Here is a 19,487-nt window from a genome sequence, read left to right on the forward strand (position 1 = left end):
ATGAATAGTGAGAGGTAAGGCATGGGAAAAATTGAAGAACTTTGATTGGGCAAAGGGGAGGGAGGGCAGGTAGTGCATGGGGGCAGGAAAGATGATGGAATGAGATTGACATCATTACTCTAGGTACATATCTGTGATGCTACATTGTGTACAACTATAGAAATGTAAAGTTGTGGAGCTCTAGTGGTGCAATCAGCACGCGGTATTTATATGTCTAATTAAAATTAATTAAAATCAAAATTAATTAATTAAAAAATAAACAGGTTATATGCAAATACTATACTATTATATATTTTATATCTGTAGATATTAGTATTGTTTAGGTGAACAGATTCTTCTTGGATATTAAGGAATAACCATATTTCATTTTAATTCATTTTAATTTTAGCAGTTACACATGACTAGTGGCTGCTGTGTAAGACAGCATAGGACTAGATCTCATCCACTGGTCGGGACTAGTGAGGAAGTCTGCAGATGGCTCAGGACCACTCATAGGAAAGTAAAGGTAACTGTGAAAGTGGGGAGGACACTGGAACCCACAAGGAGACATATGGACCCATGTCTATCTCTCAGCACATTCACTTTTGATTACATGAGAGACTTGAAGTGTCCTTTGACTCAGAACTACATAGGCCCTAGCCCAGGGCCCAGAGAAACTGAGGGTGGAGACTCAGCAGGAGCTGGTGGCTCTGCCATCTTGGCTGTTGCCTGCTAACAGGGTGAGCCAGCTGATCACCAACAAGGTGCATTGAGCTGCCTTTGAGGCAGAATGGCTTCTATGTCACTGCCATGAATGTCTCTCAGGCCCATCCTAAGTCAGAACTACAAAGAAAAAGGAATTCCAGGCAATTCTGTACAACACCCAACTATCCCAGCTGGTCCCAAAGGGGCAGTGCTGACTTACACTCCTGCCCTCCTTGATCTCCTCCTCAAGTCCAGGGGATGCCTGGCTCTCTCTCTATCGTTCTCTTGACCCTCACTATTGAAATACACAGATTGCAATTAGAGTTTACCATTTAGTAGTACATTTAAAAAGGCTGTGCTTCCAAATCTAAGTCATCAAAAAAATTGTTCCATTTTGTCCATCCAAAGAGAAAAACAAACACTGGGCCAATATGTACTGTCCAACAATAAGTGAAAATCACATAAATGAATTAAGCCCTTCTGGTTTGACTTTGATTACTCCTGTTTTCATATATTTCATTAGTGTGTGGAGGAGAATTGCTGTGAAACTGAAGGGGCACCTTGGACTTGGAGAATAATAGCAATACACTTACAATTTACTCCCTGAAAGTTGTCAAAATCATTTGGCATTAAACACAATCTCATGGTCACAGTTAAAAAGAAAATAAAAGAGCAATTATCTATAACTCCATTTCAAGTCTATCGTAAAATCTACCCATGTGTTTTATCCAAGACAAAGTATTTTTGCTAATTCCATGACTGGACACATATAAATATGTGTACTTTACAAGAGGGGATGGGTTTCACACTTCTGTCTCTTTTGTTGTGGGAGTCCAGACTTACTCAGTTCTAACAGCAGTTGGATAAACTCAGGGTCTTCCTAAACTAATCATATGATTATTCTTTACAAAATAATCATAAAAAACCCCTACACTTAAGAATGTACAGATTGTCTTCTAAGTAGTGTCCATTAAGCAATGTTTCATTTTTAGACTTGGTATTTCAACACTATTTAATATGTTAATTCATTAGAACAAGTTTATCAAGTTCCTTGACAGTCTTGCAAGAAAAAAAGCAACTTCAAGGATTCAGTCCAGACTAAATAGTGTGGATTGAATACCTCAAAAGTCTTCAAGAGCCATGTGCAGTGCACATGCCTGTAATCTCAGTGATTCTAGAAGCTAAGGCAGGAGGATTGCCAGTTTGAGGCCAGCCTTTGCAATTTAGTGAGGCCCTAAGAAATTTAGCAAGATGCTGTCTCAAAATTAAAAAAAAAATAGAATAAAAGGGCTGGGGATTTAGCTCAGTGATAAAGTTCCCCTGGGTCCAATTGCCATCCAAAAAATAAAACAAAACAAAAATGGTCTGCAAGAACTAAGATGTGGAAAAGTAAAAATGTAAATAAAAATGTGACTTCAATCTGCTGGGTGACTGTCCTTCCTCTGGTCACTAAGGCTTGGTGCCATCAAATACATTAATGCTAAGACATTGGTCACTTATGGGGGAGGCAGGGATGGTGAAAGCTTTCTTGCCTGGAGAAACTGCTTATAAGCCTGAAATTCATTGAATGTATGCATCAGACATCAGTTACTGAAGCGCAGAGGCAATGAACTTCCCTTAGCTTTGACCTGACCTGAGGGGATAAATGTATGGCAACATGCTGAATTACTGCAATGTAGACACCCGGTATCCAAATGCCACAGAGCTACCCCGTAATCCAAAGCTGGACTAGGTTTCCATGAGTCTGTCTTCAAATAGCGGAATTTCTGATTGAAATAGCTGTAGAAAAGTGGATTTCAGGCTTATAAGCAGTTTCTCCAGATCTATAGGAAAGAAAGCTTTCACCATCCCTGCCTCCCCGGTGAGTAACCAATGTCTTAGCATGAATGCATCCCCTGCCCCACCACCCACTGTAGGAAGAGCAGAGCACTTTTTGTCCTGGTAACAATGGATGATGATGGATGATGCTCAAGGATCAATGCAAATCAACAGTACTGGTGCCACAAGGTAGTCTGAAGACAGAGCAAAGTATGGGAAGACATCTGCAAGGGAGCTCCATTGTCTGCCCAGAAAATGGCTCCTGATCCAATTGCTGAAGCCACAGCAGGGTTGAGGGCTTCGGCAGGAGAAAAACATAAGTAAGTATCCAAAATCTACACCCTCAAACTTCTTACTCAGACTGTGAAATCTTCCTTGAACAAGAACAAACAGCCTAGGATTAAAAGCTATGTCACTAAATAGCTATGCAATCTTATGAAAAATGCTTAACTTCCGAGTCTCAGTGTCCTCCAACTGGACATAATAGTAATATGTATTTGAATGAATTAGGACCTGGTAGGTTTGTCAGTTCCAAAAAAAAAAAAAAAACTAAGAAAGAGTGATTTTAACAAGTTTTCACAAGTTTCTCTCTCATGTAAATATAGCAATCCGGACCTGATATGGAAACTCCACATGAAAGACTATCTTCCCCCACTTCTTGCTCCACCATTTTGGATTCGCGTCTTTCATATTCCAGTCTATCTTGGACACTTTGGTTCCAGTATTCACAGAGGAAGCAGGAAAACGGAAAAGAAGTCAGCAGACTTCACCTTCATAGGTGTTATGGTTTAGATATGAGGTATCCCTCAAAAGCTCATGTGTGAAACAATGTAAGAAAGCTGAGAAGTGAAATGATTGGAGTGACGAGAGAGGTTCAAACCTAATCAGTGTTTTAATCTCAATAAGGATTAACTATATGGTAACTATAGGCTGGTGGGATGTGGCTGGAGAGGTGGGCCATTGGAACGTGATTTGGGGATATATATTCTATCCTTGATGAGAGGAGAAGTCTCTCTCTCTACTTCCTGGTATGATGTCCTGAGCTACTGTCCTCTGTCCCATCCTTCCTTCATGATGTTCTACCTCACAGCAAGCCCTGAAGAATGGAGCCAGCCATCTATGAACTGAGACCTCTGAAATTGTGAGCCTCAAATAAACTTTTCCTCCTCTAAAATGGTTCTTTTCTAAAATGGTCTTTTGAGTGCAGCAATGAAAAACTGACTAAAACAATAGGTAAGGTTGCAAACTGCAGAGTACCCTACTTACTTTTGCCTCGGGCTAAGTAACATGGCCATACCTGGCTGTAAGAGAGCCAAGGAATGTCCATACTCCCAGCTGCAAATGGGAAAGACTGGGAGCAAAGAATGATATTAGGGGATGCCCAGGATTCTCTGCCACCCAACCTGTGTGGCTATTACCAAGATTAAATGAGATAATGCTGGTAAAGTACTTTGCACAGAGCACACAGACATGCTCCATGAAAAGGGAGGCCTGGGATCGCTGCCATCCCTCTCTCCACTCCCAGCACCAGTGCTTGCCTCTGTGTTATCAGGAGGGCACTGGACTAAATAGGGGCAGAAGCAGGACTTGTAGAGATTCTCTGTGGAGGATGAAGGGTGAGGAAGACTAGAAGGAGCAGGGCTAAGGATAGGGAAAGGTAAGTGTGGCATTTTCCGTGGGTGCAGAATTTGCAGGGATGCCAAAAAATGCAATAGTCGGGAAAAATAATATTTTCAGCGTTTTTAAAAATCAAAATTAATGCAAAAAAATCCATTACAAACAAAGTATTAAAATTTAAATACTGACAGCATCTGGTCTTACATGACTCACCTCATTCCCTTCACCTAGTCCAAACCCTGCCAAATCCTATCTGGCAGCTTTTCTTAGGCCTAAGAATTAATGCAGTGTTGGAAAGGGAATAATTTAGAATCTGCAAATTGTATCCACAATAAATAAGACCTAAAGAAATATAAAAGCTGTTAGTTACATTAATATCTTTAATCTGTACATTAACTTTAAAGAAAACAACACCTTTTTAAAGTTATAAAATTTATATCGAAATGACAAGAAATGAAGAACATCTGAAATTACAACAGTAAGACACAGCTTTTGTTAGTATTTTGTTAGTATTTTCATCTCTCTCTCTCCCTAGCTTTTTAAAGCAGTATATATTTTCACTTAAAGTTGCAACCAGATAGTATAAACTGTAATCTGCATTTGCATTTAACAGTATTTCTGTCTTCTGCCATTAAATGTTCTTCTGTAAATGTAATTTTATGTTACTCATATACAAAATAAACAGCATTAGCATTGCTCTTATAAAGAACTCTGCCATAAATATCCACATAGTTAAATTGTTTTGTAATTATCTGTGTATTTAGTAGAAATTCCTAGAAGAATTGCAAGTCAACTGCAATCTTCTTAAGATTGCCAGTCTTCTGGAAAGTTCTACCAACTCATATCTTTCCCAGAAGTATCTAAGAGTTCATGTTTCCATCCCCTTAACAATGAGTATAATTAATTTTTTTAAACCCAGCTGATTTATGGGTTATATTTATAGCTCAGTGGTAGAGTGTGAGGCACTGGGTTAGATTCTCAGCACCACATAAAAATAAATAAATAAATAAATAAATAAATATTTTTTAAAAAACTCTACTGATTTAAATACTGAAAAAACATTTTCACCCACTACTTTGACTGCTAATGGAAGGGTTTTTTTTTTTTCATTTTTTAATTAATTTTCTCTTTTTTAAACCCAGGGGCATTTTATCACTAAATTGCTTTCCCAACCCTTTTTGTTTTTATAATTATAATAACATTATTATCATTATTATTATTATTAACTATTTTGGTACTGGGGATTGAACCCAGAGGTGCTCAACAACTGAGCCACATCCCCAGGCCCTTTTTCTTTTTTTTTTTTATGTTATAGACAAGGTCTTGCTAAGTTGCTGAGGCTGGTCTCAAACTTGTGATCCTCCTGCTTCACTCTCTTGAATCTCTAGGATTACAGGTATGCACCACTGGTCCTGGCTTAGTCTTTTCATTTTAAAAAAATAAATTGCCTGAGAAAGTAAACTCCAAGATGGTGCAGATTTGTATCTGAATGATAATTTAGGTCTCCCAAACACCTCAAGAAAATCTTGCAAAACGCAAACACTCATTAATTACTGAACAAATGAAGTGTCCAACGATTTGTAAAAGTTCCTTTTCTATCAAAGGAATTAGTCAAAAGTATTAAATAATTAATACTTTTCTCCATTTATCATGTTTACTTGTTATTTACTGTTCTTTAACATCCCATTAAAATGTTATTTGACATTACATAACATTTGTAGATTAATTTAGTGACTGTTACATAGAAGTTTTTAAAAATCAAATCAATGTTTTCCTTCCCCTGTGTGAGAATTGGTGATGTTAAATACACCTAGATTCTGTGTATCTGTTTGTATGTGTATACTTATTTCCTACTTTTATAAAAAAATGTGGACCTGATTTTACTCTTAAGACAGGATATACTATCCTGTCTCCATTTTTCTAATTAGTTTTGCTTTAAATTTTATGCTACCTCCCATTTGCTTCTATACATCTTCTGGGTTGAATTAAATGCTTGGATTATTTTCGTTAATAATAAATAGATTCTGGACTAGAAAACATTTTATCTTTTTCCCATATAGTTAGCAATTTGTCTAAAAGAAGTTATGGAATGATTTGCCCTTTCTCAGTTTGATTGAAGTGTCATTTCTATTGATTTGAAATGTCTCTCCTTATCTGAACTTGGATCTGTTTCTGAACTTCCACTTGTCAGGACTGTCTGTCTATGCCAGTACAGCACTGCTATAAGGAACGTTTTGATAACAGGATAGGAAATCCCATATACATTCTTTTTAAAAAATTGGATTCAGTTTTCAGTATTTATTTTTTCAAGAATACTTGAGAGTTATGTGTCCACATCTTCTTTAACATCCCATTAAGGTGTTATTTGACATTATGATAACATTTGTAGATTAATTTAGTAACAAAACTAATTTTTCTAAAAATTTCCTATATAGGTAAATCATATGTCAAGAATTTAGAAATCTATTTTATAGCTTCTTATATTATATATGTCCTGAACATTTCCTATTGAACTTATTCCTAGATATTTTACATGTTTAATTATCATTAAAATGGAATTTTTTCCCTTCCACTTATATCTATTTTCTCACTGGTCATTGCTTTAATACAGAAAAGATATTGTTCTGTGCACATTAATTTTTAATAAGTCATTTAATATTTTCACATTTGATTTTCTTTTTAGTCTTTGGCTAACAATATCTTTTTGTCTTTTTTAATATTTATACCTTTCATTTTGATTTTTTTTAAAGAGAAGAGAGAGAGAGAGAGAATTTTTTTAATATTTATTTTTTCAGTTTTTGGTGGACACAACATCTTTTTTTTATTTGTATGTGGTGCTGAGGATCGAACCCAGCACCCCGCGCATGCCAGGCGAGCGAGTTACTGCTTAAGGCACATCCCCAGCCCTTCATTTTGATTTTTAATTTCATTCTTTAAACTTCTCAAACAATGTTTAATATTAATAGTTACTCTAAGTATCTGACTAGTTTTTCATTCTAGGATCAAAATGGTTTTTTTTTTTTCTTGAAAGGTTTTGACTTCTAGTTTTGTGCTATTAATTTTAGGATATTGATTTTGGGATACTTAATTAGGTTGAAAAAATATCTTATTTTTATTTAAGAGAACCTTTTTAAAAATCAGGAGTAGATATTGGCTTTTATCAAACATTTGATACTAATGTACTAATATTTTTCTTTGTTCTAATAATATTATTGAATATATTATAAATTACTTTTAATTAAATTATTTTATTTCTATAATAAACTTATTTGGCTATAGTATATTATTTTAAACATAGTGCTAGCTTTAATTTGGTAATATTTCACATAAGATTATTAAATTTATATAGTTTCACATTTCATCTTTGTCTCCCTTTTAAGTTCTAATATGTAAGGTTTGGGTATCAGGGTTATGCTGGTTTTCTAAAATAAATTTTGAAGATTTCTATTTCCTTCCCTTTTCTTTGAAATAGTTTTAATAACATAGGACTTATGTTTATTGACAATATGAAAGAATTTGTGTGTAAATTTCTTGGCATTCAATACCTTTAGCAATAGATCTTCCACAATATTTTCTACCCTTTCTCTGCTTTCTGTTCTCTTTTCAGACTCTTGATTTCTTTGATAAAACTTGATAATTGTATTTTCATTTTTTTTGAAGTCTTTGATTTAATCAGGATTTTTAAATTTATCAACATAGAGATGTACATTATAGGTTTTTAAACTTTTTCACAAATTGTTTTTAGCTTTGCCTAAATTCACTTCTCATTATTGATTTTTTTTATGTTGAAGTTTTTGGTTTTGATTCCCCCCTTCTTTTTATTTTGATTAGACTTGTGAGGAGTTTGCCAATATTACTGACCCTTTTCAAAGAACAGATTTTGGATTTACTATCCTGTCTGCACTTTTCTAATTAGTTTTGCTTTAAATTTTATGCTACCTCCCATTTGCTTCTATACATCTTCTGAGTTGAATTAAATTCTTGGATCATTTTTGTTGTTTTTCTTTAATAATAAATAGATTTTAGACTAAGATTTTCATTACTGTATATAAAAGCATTCATCAATTTTTGCTAGGTTATGCTGCAGGAACAAATAATCCCCAAATCTCACTGATTTGCAGAAGCCAAAGTTTATTTCTCTGTTCACATTACATGTCCTTTGCATGTGGGCCACAGTTCCAACCAATGTCTTCTTCATTCTGATATCCAAGCTGAACAGGCAGCCTCATATGAGAGACATGCTGCTCTCGCAACCTAAGGACAAGAATCATACATAAAGCAATTACGCAGACAGGGTAGACATCTTTCCCAGTCATATTCTAATGGACAAACCAATGACATTTTCAGATGGGGATGGGGAAGGGTGTACTTCCATCACAGGGAGATAGCAAATAACTGAGAGAATAATGCAGTCTACCACAAAAGTTTGGTAACATGCCAAACTTTGAGAGATCATGTTCATATTGCTCTTTTAGAAATAGTCTGCAACTATGATTTTTTTATTTGCTTATTTTTGGAAATGCTAGTTTTTAATTTTTGAAAAACTTTTTTTTGTTTTAAATATTTCACGTTTTTATTTCTAGTTTTATTGCCTCATAGAGAACATAGCTCATACAACTTTTACTCTTTGTAAGACACTAAATAAAACTCAAGATCCTCATCCCAAAGTGATTCATTTCTGTTAAATATTTCTTTGATAGTGAAAGTAATATTTTCTCTAATTTTATAATTTCCACAGGGATCTATTAAGCAAAGATGCTTATAATATTATTCAGATCCTTATTTATTTTTGTCTCTGTTCTGTCCATAACAGAACTGAGTGGACTGAATCAGATTATAATAAAAATGTTAGTTCTTCCCTGTATTTCTAACAGCCTCTAGTTAGAGGTTTTGATATTTGCTCAGTATTTAGATTGTCATAAAATGACTTCTTAAGTTTCATTACCTGAATGCACAACAGATAATTACACTATGATGGCAGCATTTGACCTCCAGATATGCCCCAAGGCACGTCTTAGCCTTTGCCACAAACCATTTTTTTTATGTTGTAAGAAACAAGCAATTGCTCCACTTAATTTTTCCCTTCAATTTTCCTTGTCTGATATTAATATTGTCAATATTGTTATTTTGCCTTTATTATGTATACTTTTGCCTGTCCCCTTTAAAAAGTTATTTTCAAACTTTCTGTGTCACTTTAAGTTTATGTCTCTTGCAAACAAAATACAAATTATTGATTACAAAATCTAAATATCTTTATCTTTTGTGATGAGAGTTTTAAAATCATCAATAGATACTGTGAGTTTAATGTTCTTGTCACTATGGTCATTTTTCTGTTATATATGTATAGACTTATGCATGTGCTTTTCCATTTCTTTAAAATCATAATATAGCATCTTGTATTGAGATTAAATAGCATATTGTTGAGATTAAAATTAAAATGTGCCCATTTATTCCTGTGTAAGAATTAACAATTGTTTTCATTTATAAAATATTTTTCAAATTGGTTTAGCAACTCTTCTCTACCTAGGACTAGTACCCTTGGCTATTTAACCATATTTCAAACATTAACCTTGACATAAGAAGTTAACACTCTACTATGATAAGTAAACCAAGGCAGTTACAAACAACTGGCTTCTGTGCTCCTTGGATCAGTTGTGGGCAGCTGACCTTCACTTGGATGGTTTGATTGAAGGAGAAAACAGTCTGCACAGAAAAGCTATAGAGGCAGCAGATGGGCTCCAACTTGGAGCCCATACCTTCCTACCCAGATCCTTAAACTTGCCTAGACCCCATTGAGAGAAACCCTCTAATCCCGGGTCTGAACTGGCAGCAGGGCCTGCTGTGCTCACTGCTTCCTCCATAACTGTTCTAAGTGTTGCCTGTTTGGATTTTTACCCTGTTCAGGTGGGTGAGCCTACAGTAAGCATTACAAACAAAACAAGTGCTGAGAGTATTCTGTGAGGCCACAGAATACAGACTTTGAGCCCAGTCTGAAGGGTAGAAAGAGCTTCCTGATGGAGAAAATTTCCTGCTAGACCGATACAGAAGGAACTGAGGCATTTCAAGGTGGGGGCAAGGGGAGACTCCTCCAATTGTCTGATTAGAAGCCAGGGGACAATCTTTACTTTAGAAATCGTAGTTACCATAGCATCAAACCTGAACCATACAAATGCAGACTGCTAAAATATAAAAGGCAAATGGTTAAAAACACGACTGCTGTGCATATATGGAAGGAAAGTGGGTCAAAGATTTTATTTAATAGTTAATAGGAGACCCTGCAAGTTACTGACTAATTTAAAAGAGAATTTGAAGAAAATATAAATACGTTGAGGCAGTCAGAAATGCTGAAATAAATTTGCTAACAAATTTTTAAAAACTAGTTAATATCTGAAAAGGCAATAAGATATAATGATAGGGAGTCATCTTTTCTATGTCTTCTGGATGAAATCCATTTGCTTGCTATATACAAGATTCTTTTTTTTTTTTTTTTACCGAGTTTTTTTTGCAAGCTAACTTCTACCCCTGTGGTTATAAAACATCCTAATCAATAGAAAGGGTATGCCAGCCAACACCCAGCACACCACTGAAAGGACTCCTAATCGTCTCTTACCAAGGTTTAGAAAAATTTCCTAACACTTTTTTTAAAATTATAAAACACAATTTTTCTGACAAAGTAACTCTCTTGAGTGGACCACTCCAAGGTCTTTAAATTGGTATGTTCAACTTTCCTGCCTCAATTCAGGTCTGGCCTATATTCTAGCCCTCTCTACTGTGTGTCCCAGGAAGGTCATTTCGGGTTTACTCTAGCTATCAAGGGTAACACATTCAGCAAATTCTTATGCTCTTGTCATCTCCCCAGCAGCCTTTTGTGGGCCTTTTAACAGTCTGCTGGGCTGAGCAGGAAGAGACAGGTTGCTCTGGGCAGTGTTGGACAGCACAGCTCTTTGTCTCCTGTTGTCAGCCAGCCCTGTCACTACATTGTTCTCCAGTCGGCATGCCTTTGATGGAGTATCAACACTCTAGGCAGCCTTTGGAGAAACAGCAGCCCCACAGTGTTACTTCTGTTACAGAATAATCCTTTACACTAGGACGTACTATCAACCGAGTCCCATGCATTTGTTGAGAACACCCTTGGGAAAGTCCTACAGATGCCATGGCACGTTCCTTATTCTCAAAGAGTTCTCTGTTTGTTGGGGAGACAAGTCATGCTCAAGAAGCACCTGGTTCAAAGGACAGCAAGAAGAGCAGGGAAAGGACACCCTGCCTAAATCCTCATATGGTCTTGCACAATCTACTATTTTTTTTTCAGAAAAATTAGTTTATATGTAAAAACCAAGAAGTTATTAAGTAATCAGAGGATAAGGATAGTCCTCATTAAAAATAAGGCATAATATAGCACTGTAAATGATATTATACTAATAACTATTGTAAATCACCGAGTTGATTTAGCAAATGAGTTTAGGGTTTTAAGCATCATGATGAATTATTTGTTTTTTGGTATCATGGTATAATTTGTAGACTGAAATCTACACGTTAGAAGCATGTAGTTCGCTCAGTAAAGTTACTTTTAGTAAATTTATAGAGCTACATACACCTCATTTCAATCTAGTTTTGATCATTTCCATTACCCTTAACGAGTACCCTCATGAGCACTAGCAGGCAGTTCTCATTCTCACTTAAGGCCCTGACCACCACAGACCTGCCTTCTGCTTCTCCACATTTATCTTTTCTGGAAACTTCATATAAATGGAAGCACTCAATAGGTAGCCAGTTGTTTGTAACTGGCTTGGTTTACTTATAGTATTTTTGAGCTTCATCCATGTTGTAGCATAGATTAGCATGTATTCATTCCTTTTGATGGCTGAATTATATTCCAGTATATGGATATATCAACTTTTGTTTATCAATTCATGGGATGATGGATATTTAGACTTTCAGTTTTAGTCTATTATAAATAATATTTCTGTGGACATTAACATACAAATCTTTGTATGAACATATAGTTTCCTTTCTCTTGGACAGATAGAGTGGACTTGTTGAATTACATGGTAAGTATCTGTCTGACTTTTTTAAAACTGATACTCTGTTCCAAAATGGTGTTACCATTGATTATTCCCACCAACATTGCATAGTCTCTATATCCTCATCAACATTTGTTATGTCTGTCTTTTTGATGGTAGGCATACTAGTAGGAATGAAGGGTATCTCATTGTGGTTTTGATTTGCATTTTCCTACTGGTTAATGAGATTGAACATATTTTCATCTACTAATTAGCTATGCAGACATCTTCTTGGGAAAAATGTCTATTCAAATCTAGCCCATCTTAAATTGCAATGTCTTCTTACTATTGAATTATAAAAGTTGTTAATAGGTTCTGGATACAAGTGCCATATCAGATATATGATTTGTAAATATCTTCTAACAGTGTCTAGTCTTTTCATTTTCTTAATGGATAAGTTATTTAAGCTACTTGAATCTAACCTCAATTGTGGCATATACATCATTGGGGAAGTGATAACATCTACTCTTAGACTTAGCACAGGGTTTGGAAAGTATTGGAAGGTTTATTGAATGATCTGAATGTAAGAAATTGCATGAAAAGTGACAGATGTGGGCAGACAACAAATTCTTCACTCATTCAGGGAGGAAAGAAACCAAGCATTGCCTGAAGGCTCCACAGCTTATTCTAGCATCCAGTGCATAACCTTGAGATACTCCTTGAAGAATGAAAACAGATGGACATAGGAAGGTAGCCCAGGTGAGGAAAATGACCAAAGGGTTAGAGGAAAGAATGAGTGGAGCTTGTGAGGAAAGTGGAGAAGACTACTATACCACAAGTCCACATAGGGTTGTCCTCACATGTGTTCTTCATACACAGACAAATATCACTGAGGCCTTGTCAGAAGCAGTGTGTAAAAGCAGGCATTTTGTCCTGCTCACTATCTCAGATAATAAAAAGTGACATTTCGATTTTGAAAGGGAAAATCAAAGAAATAGCAAAATTATTCTAGTTGAAGTAAAAAATATGTAATCAATCCTGAATAAAACTGCAAAAAAAATATTATTTGAGATGGGAACAACAATGATGCCTGATGAGGACCAGCAGTGGATAGAGTCCAGGGGCCACCAATCTAGAGGCAGAAGTACTCAGATTTGCTCTACCCAGTTGTGCATTAGCTTGGGGTGAGGCAGGGGGATACTTACTGTCAAGTCTTGTAACTCGTAACCAGTTTAAAACTGAGACCATTTTATCAGAGAATCAACGATGAAATACAGATTCAAGAGTCAGGGCCACTAAATCGGGAAGCCCTGGGTGTCATGAAAAGAGGGTAAGCCCCAAAAGTCAGAAAATACTAACAACTGATATTTATTTGAGCTTACAACATACTGAGGCCTGGGTCAAGTTTTTACATGAATTATCTCATCTAATCTTTGTGATTCCAATTGAAGTAGGTCCTATTATTATAGTTGAGTGAACCAACAAGACTTACAGAGGTTAAGAGACTTGGCAGCGTTCGGGGTTATACCTGGACAATTTGGCCCAGACCCAGCCTGGCTCACATCAACCACAGGAACCATTGTCTGGTCCCCTCCCATGCAACACGGGGCCTGTTGCACAGGTAGGACCCTAACAAAAGTGTGATAAGCAAGGATGGCAGGGAATAAAACCAAAGCAACGTCTAATGACACAGAGAGGAGCCAAGCCCTCTATACAGGAGGCAGGATGAAGAGACCCCCAGGTGTACCATCATCAGGCAGGAAGAGGATCTGGCTGATGATTAAGAGTTCTAAAGTTGGAAAGCTGTCTACTTTTACACATAAGTAGGAAGGGATCCAGACTTTTTCCTGTGGAGTCATAACTTCATCCCATATCCCTTCATTTCATGGGACTTTGTTGAGCCAGTCCCCTAACAGGTGCTCCAGGGCTTGTTCATGGCCCAGCGTCTACAATACAGGCATCGTACGTACGTATAGATGCCTGGCCCAGGATAGATTGGGAACTGCTTCTCCAACTGGGATCATTCAGAATTCAGAGGAGACTATGTCATCCTCTTGCTAGCTGTGTGATAAAGAGGGTGCAGGGGAGAGGTTAAACTTCCTGGCCTCAATGTCATCTTCTGTATAATGTAAGTCATAATAATTTCTATTCCATAAGAACCAAGGGCAATAGGGAAATTTAAATAAAACACTGTCTTTAAAGTCATGGGCACAGGGCCTGGCATTTAGAAAAGCCTCAAAAATTGTTAGTATTATCACTTCCCTTGCCCAGGTGCTAGTTCCAGTGCCCATATCAGATGGGAATGTCTCATCCCCAAATGTGTCACATCCTTCCTGCACCCTCGGGGCCCAGCCTGGATGGACAGGATGCCATGGGGCTGAATCTTGCCATTCTTATCCTGTGCAGAGGAGGAATGGACTAAGTCTCTGAAGATAAGACATCCCTAATTCCCTTCCTTCATCCATCATCTCCACCCCCTCATTTGTCTCCTTTCAGCCTCGTAGACAAAGAATGAGAGTCCTGGCACCTTGCCAAATGTAGCAGGAAGTTATGAATGAGGATTGCACAGGACAGTTAACTCTCCAGAGAGATAGGCCTCAAATTAATCCTGAAGGCTGGGCAGAACCACAGGAAACTTGGAGCCATGAGGCCAGCACTTAACACTTGCATATCTCTGTCTATCCTGGAGTGTTAGGCAAACAATAGCTTAATCCACTAAAGACCCGGGGGAGGTATTATTAGTCATGGAATATCTGAGATCAAACTTTAGGAACATACACTCAGGGACAGAATCTGGTATCTAGGGCCTCACGTGGGACGACCATCCCGACATGAGTCTTTGAGGAATGTCACAGCAAATATCCAACCACTGGTTAATGTCCACCAGTGCTTAGCAAATTAGGCTTGTGTTGAAGTGTCAATGCCCAAGGGTCTGATTTATTAAACAGCCCTAATTAGGATCTTGTAACACATCAAAGGGTCATTAAAGAAAACAGTGCTGGCTTCAAAGACTAAGGGATGCACATAAGTGTGGTCTGTCTGTTTGCCAGGCTCCACCAATGCCATTCTGACACTGCCAGGACTCCTCTGGGACAGTAGCCATCAATTAAATTAAAACATGACCCTTCGGCTGGAGCAAGGCTTGTATAACTTCTCCCATGCCCATTTGCTTTCCTCCTTTGGGGGTTTGAAACTAGCCGAGAGTCAAGGCTGAGAAAGTTCCTGGACCAAAGAACTAGCTAGGACAACTTGCTACTGAGGATTTAGAAATAAATTGCTACAATTAATTTGCTTCTGAAATTATGGTCCTTCTCCCTCTGCTGCCATCATGTCTTAAATGCACATTTTCTATTTTCAATCTCCTTAACAACAAATAAGTACAGCTTTCCTTATAGTCACACCTGGCCATGTCATGCCAGTTTGCCACCACTATGGATACATTGCCATAGTTACTTCTATCCAAGTTAATCCTCAGCACTGCGTGTTTAAGGTCTATAACTTAGGTGGGATACTTAATCACTCAGTTTTAGTTTCCCCATATGTAAAGAGGGGAAAAATCAATGAAAAATTTTACCTTATGTTTTTCTGGGGGGAGAATAAAATATATACCAAAGGTCTAGAGTTGGAGCTCAATGGTAAAGCACTTCACTTGCCTAGTATCCTAGCATGCACATCCTGGATCTAAAAAAAAAAAAAAAAAAAGGAAGAAAAGAAAAATTATGTCAAGTGCTTGATAGGGAGAGCTTGGTAGGAAGTGTAGTTATTGTTATTATACTCATAATATTATGATAAAAGAAAACTCAAATGATCATCTGTTCCTGAGAAATATTTTCAAGCAGATCTCTATTGAAGCCAAGACAGAGAATACTTCTCAAAATATCAAGAAACCCTTGGTTACCTCAAAGGCAAAACATCTGATAAATCCCATAAAATTATATGTTTAGCTAATTGTCTGCCCTTTTTTTGACACGGAAGAACTTAATACAAAAAGCAACAGTCACCCCCTGTAAGTAACCAGGCTCCCTGGAGAAGGCCGATTTCAGGTCTGGGGCAGGAAAGGCACAGGATATCCCTTGTGCTTCTTTCTTGTCATATCAGATGTCAGGGAAGCCCGCAGTTTTTGCAGGAATCAAATCAAAAGGACTCAGGAACTGTCCTGAGTCAAGCCATGAAAAGATGTGGAGGAAGCTTGAGTGCTCGCTCTTATGTGAAAGATACAGTTAGGGTTTGGATATGAGGTGTCCTCCAAAAGCTCATGTGTGAGTCAATGCAGGAATGTTCAGAGGTAAAATAGATGGATTATGAGAGCTGTAACCTGATCAGTGGATTAATCCATTTGATGGGCTAATAATTTGAGTAGACGAGTAGGTGGTAACTGTAGGTGGATAGGGCACGGTGGGAGGAAGTAGATCACTGGGGGTGTGCTCTTGGAGATTACGTTACCCCTGGCTCCTTGCACTCAAACTCTCTCTGCTTCCTGGCTGTCATGAATTGAGCAGCTTTCCCCTGCCATGTCCTTCTGCCATGATGTTTTGCTTCATCTCCAGCTCAGAGCCGTGGAGTGGGCCACCCATGAACTGAACCTCTGAAACTGTGAGCCAAAATAAACTTTTCCTCCTCTAAATTGTTCTTGTCAGGTCTTTTTTTGTCACAGTTACGAAAAGCTAACCAACGCGGAGGTCAATCTGAAAAGGCTACTTTGTCTTTGGTTCAATGATATAACATTCTGGAAAAGATAAAACTAAGAAGAGAATAAAAAGATCAGTGGCTGTCAGGGATTAGGGGACAGAGGGGGATGAAAAGGCAGAATATAGAGGATTTTTAGTCTAGTGAAATTCTTCCATATGGCATACAAATTTCATTAGACATACGTCAAAATTCATAGAATTTATCACACAAAAGTGAACCCATGGTCTCTGTTAGTGCAGATTCCTTGATTGTAACAAATGTTCTACGCTGGTGCAGAATGTTGATAGTAGGAGAGGCTGTGCATATGTAAGGGTGGAAGGTGCATGGAAATTTTCTCTGTACTCCATTTAATTTTGCTGTAAAAAAAAACTGCTGTAGTAAATAAAGCTTATTTATTTTTTTAAAAAAGCAATCGGTGTGAAAAAACAATCAACTATAATGCATAGACCACAGACCTGATTTGGCTCCTAATTTGAACAAATTATATATATATATATATATATATATATATATATATATATATGTCAAGGAGGGAAGGAGAGGGAGAAGGCTGAGAGGAAAAACAGACTGTACATTTAGTGATATTAAGACAGTATTGGAATTTTGGGAAGATTTAAAAAAATAATATGATTCTGTTTGAAAAACAGTTCTCCTTTAGAACTACATATCGAACTACTTATATAATAACATGCAGTTTGAGAGTTTCTATAAAATGTTCTGGGTGAGAAAAGTGGGTAAAGATATGGGCTTGGGTCATGGGCACTTAGGTTCATTATGCTATTCTATGACTCTTGTCTATGCTTGACGTTTTCCATAATAAAATTAAAAAGTCAGCACCATCAGGGTCCTGGGCTCAGCCTCAGGACAATGCATCTGCATTGTGCTTGACCTCATGGTCAGAGTTCTGGAGCTCTCGTCGTCAATAAGGAGGTCCAACATTGGACAGATTCAGCCAGTTAAGCCACTGCAATCTGGAAGGCTCTAAAAAGTTTAAGCAAGCCTAATCAATTATTTCAAACCACTGACTCCTCTACATATCAGGCTGTATACGTTCAACAAGATTAATGGGAATGAAAACGTTGATGTTGCTATTTTCTCCCTGATGGATATTTAAAAGTTAAGTGAAAAGGCCATCTCTTAGTACTAGTCTGACAGAAGGAAGAAAAGGAACATTTACCAAATCTCTTCTATGTATCAGGTGAGAGGCCTGTTTCATCTCAGTTAATATACAGGAAAGCTAGGTAAGATAGGGATTCATATTTTCCATTTTGAGCTAGTGCAACTGAAGTTCAGAAAGGAGAGACAGCCTGTTTAAGGCCACAGAGCTAATAAAGTGGCTGAGCTGGGATTTGAACCCCCTCGGCTATCTGAGTATGGAGCACATTTTTAATCTCCACTCTATATTCTCTTAGTCTGGAATTGCTATGATCTGGACGTGGTGGGTATGCCCTGAGATTTCAAGTATTGAAATTCAGTCCCCATTGTTAGGTATTAAGAGTGTGTAAACAATCTGACTATGGTAGTTAGAGCTGGGACCTTGGAAAGGAGATCAGGATTAGACAAGGTCATTAGAGTAGAGTCCTTCTGATTGAATACTAGTGGTTTTATTTATATACACATGAATACTCCCTGTCTTTTGCCATTGATGCCTGTCCTATCAGGAACCTGCCAGCAATAAGGCCATCACCAGATGCAGCTCCTAGACATTGCAGCTTCGGAACCAGGAGCCAAAATAAACCTCTTTTCTTAACAAAGTAGCCTGCCTCAAGTATTTAATTAGAGCAATAAAAATAGGAATAATATAAGAGTCAACCAAGACTAAGTTTTAGGCATCACTTAAAAATATGATACATCCACCCTTTCCTTTTAGATGCAAGAATGGTGAGGTGAGGACTGCATTCATGAGATCTCTCATTTTCATAATATAGACACTTCTATAGTAAAGACGATCAATCCACCTAAAACCCAAAGGACTTACTATAAAAAGTATGGTAGACATTGGCCTCACAAAGTGACCCAGTATAAGAAGAGCTAGGATTTCTCCTATGCCCAAGGAAAGAAACACTATGATCAGAAACAGAGTGGCTGTAGGGGAGCAGACAAAGCCACTTTTCTGCAAGAAGGCTAAAATTATAAAGAAGATTGTGCTAAAACTTGGATGCATTGAGCCTAACTGTAGATCCAAGAGATGCTGACCATCAAGAAATATAAGCATTCTGAACTGGGAGGAGACAAGAAGAGAAAGGGCCAAGTGATTCTGTTTTAAACTTTTTGATTTTTTTCCATTTAATTTTGAGGGGAAAATACTGAAGCTATACAAAAATTACTTGTAGGAAAATGAGTAACTGTGACATAAAAAAATAATATGATAAATCTTACTTCTTTCAGTTGTCAAACCTAAAATCTGTGTTTATTTGTTTTTCTCTGATTCTCCCTCCCTCCCTCCCTCCCTCCCTCCCTCCCTCCCTCCCCTCCCTCCTCTCCCCTCTTTCTATCACTCTGGTGGAGACTAGGTCCTTGAACAGAGGTCTAGAGGTGTGTGTGGAGGGAAAGTGTGAGACTGACCTGAGAAGCAGATTGAGGAGCAGAAAGAAAGTTGAGAGTCAAGGACCAGGGATTAAATGGAAACCATCAACTGGCATCCATTCAATCAAGAAGAGTCTCAGAAGAGCTGGGCAG

General features: G+C 37.4%; 1 pseudogene; it reads left to right on the forward strand.

Moving 5' to 3' along the window:
- Positions 1 to 19,074, forward strand: part of LOC144253714 (large ribosomal subunit protein eL42-like) — a 41,855-nt pseudogene extending 22,781 nt beyond the window's left edge.
- Positions 19,075 to 19,487: the final 413 nt, after the last annotated feature.

This window comes from Urocitellus parryii, chromosome 3 (genome assembly GCF_045843805.1).
Source record: "Urocitellus parryii isolate mUroPar1 chromosome 3, mUroPar1.hap1, whole genome shotgun sequence".
Lineage (NCBI taxonomy): Eukaryota > Metazoa > Chordata > Mammalia > Rodentia > Sciuridae > Urocitellus > Urocitellus parryii.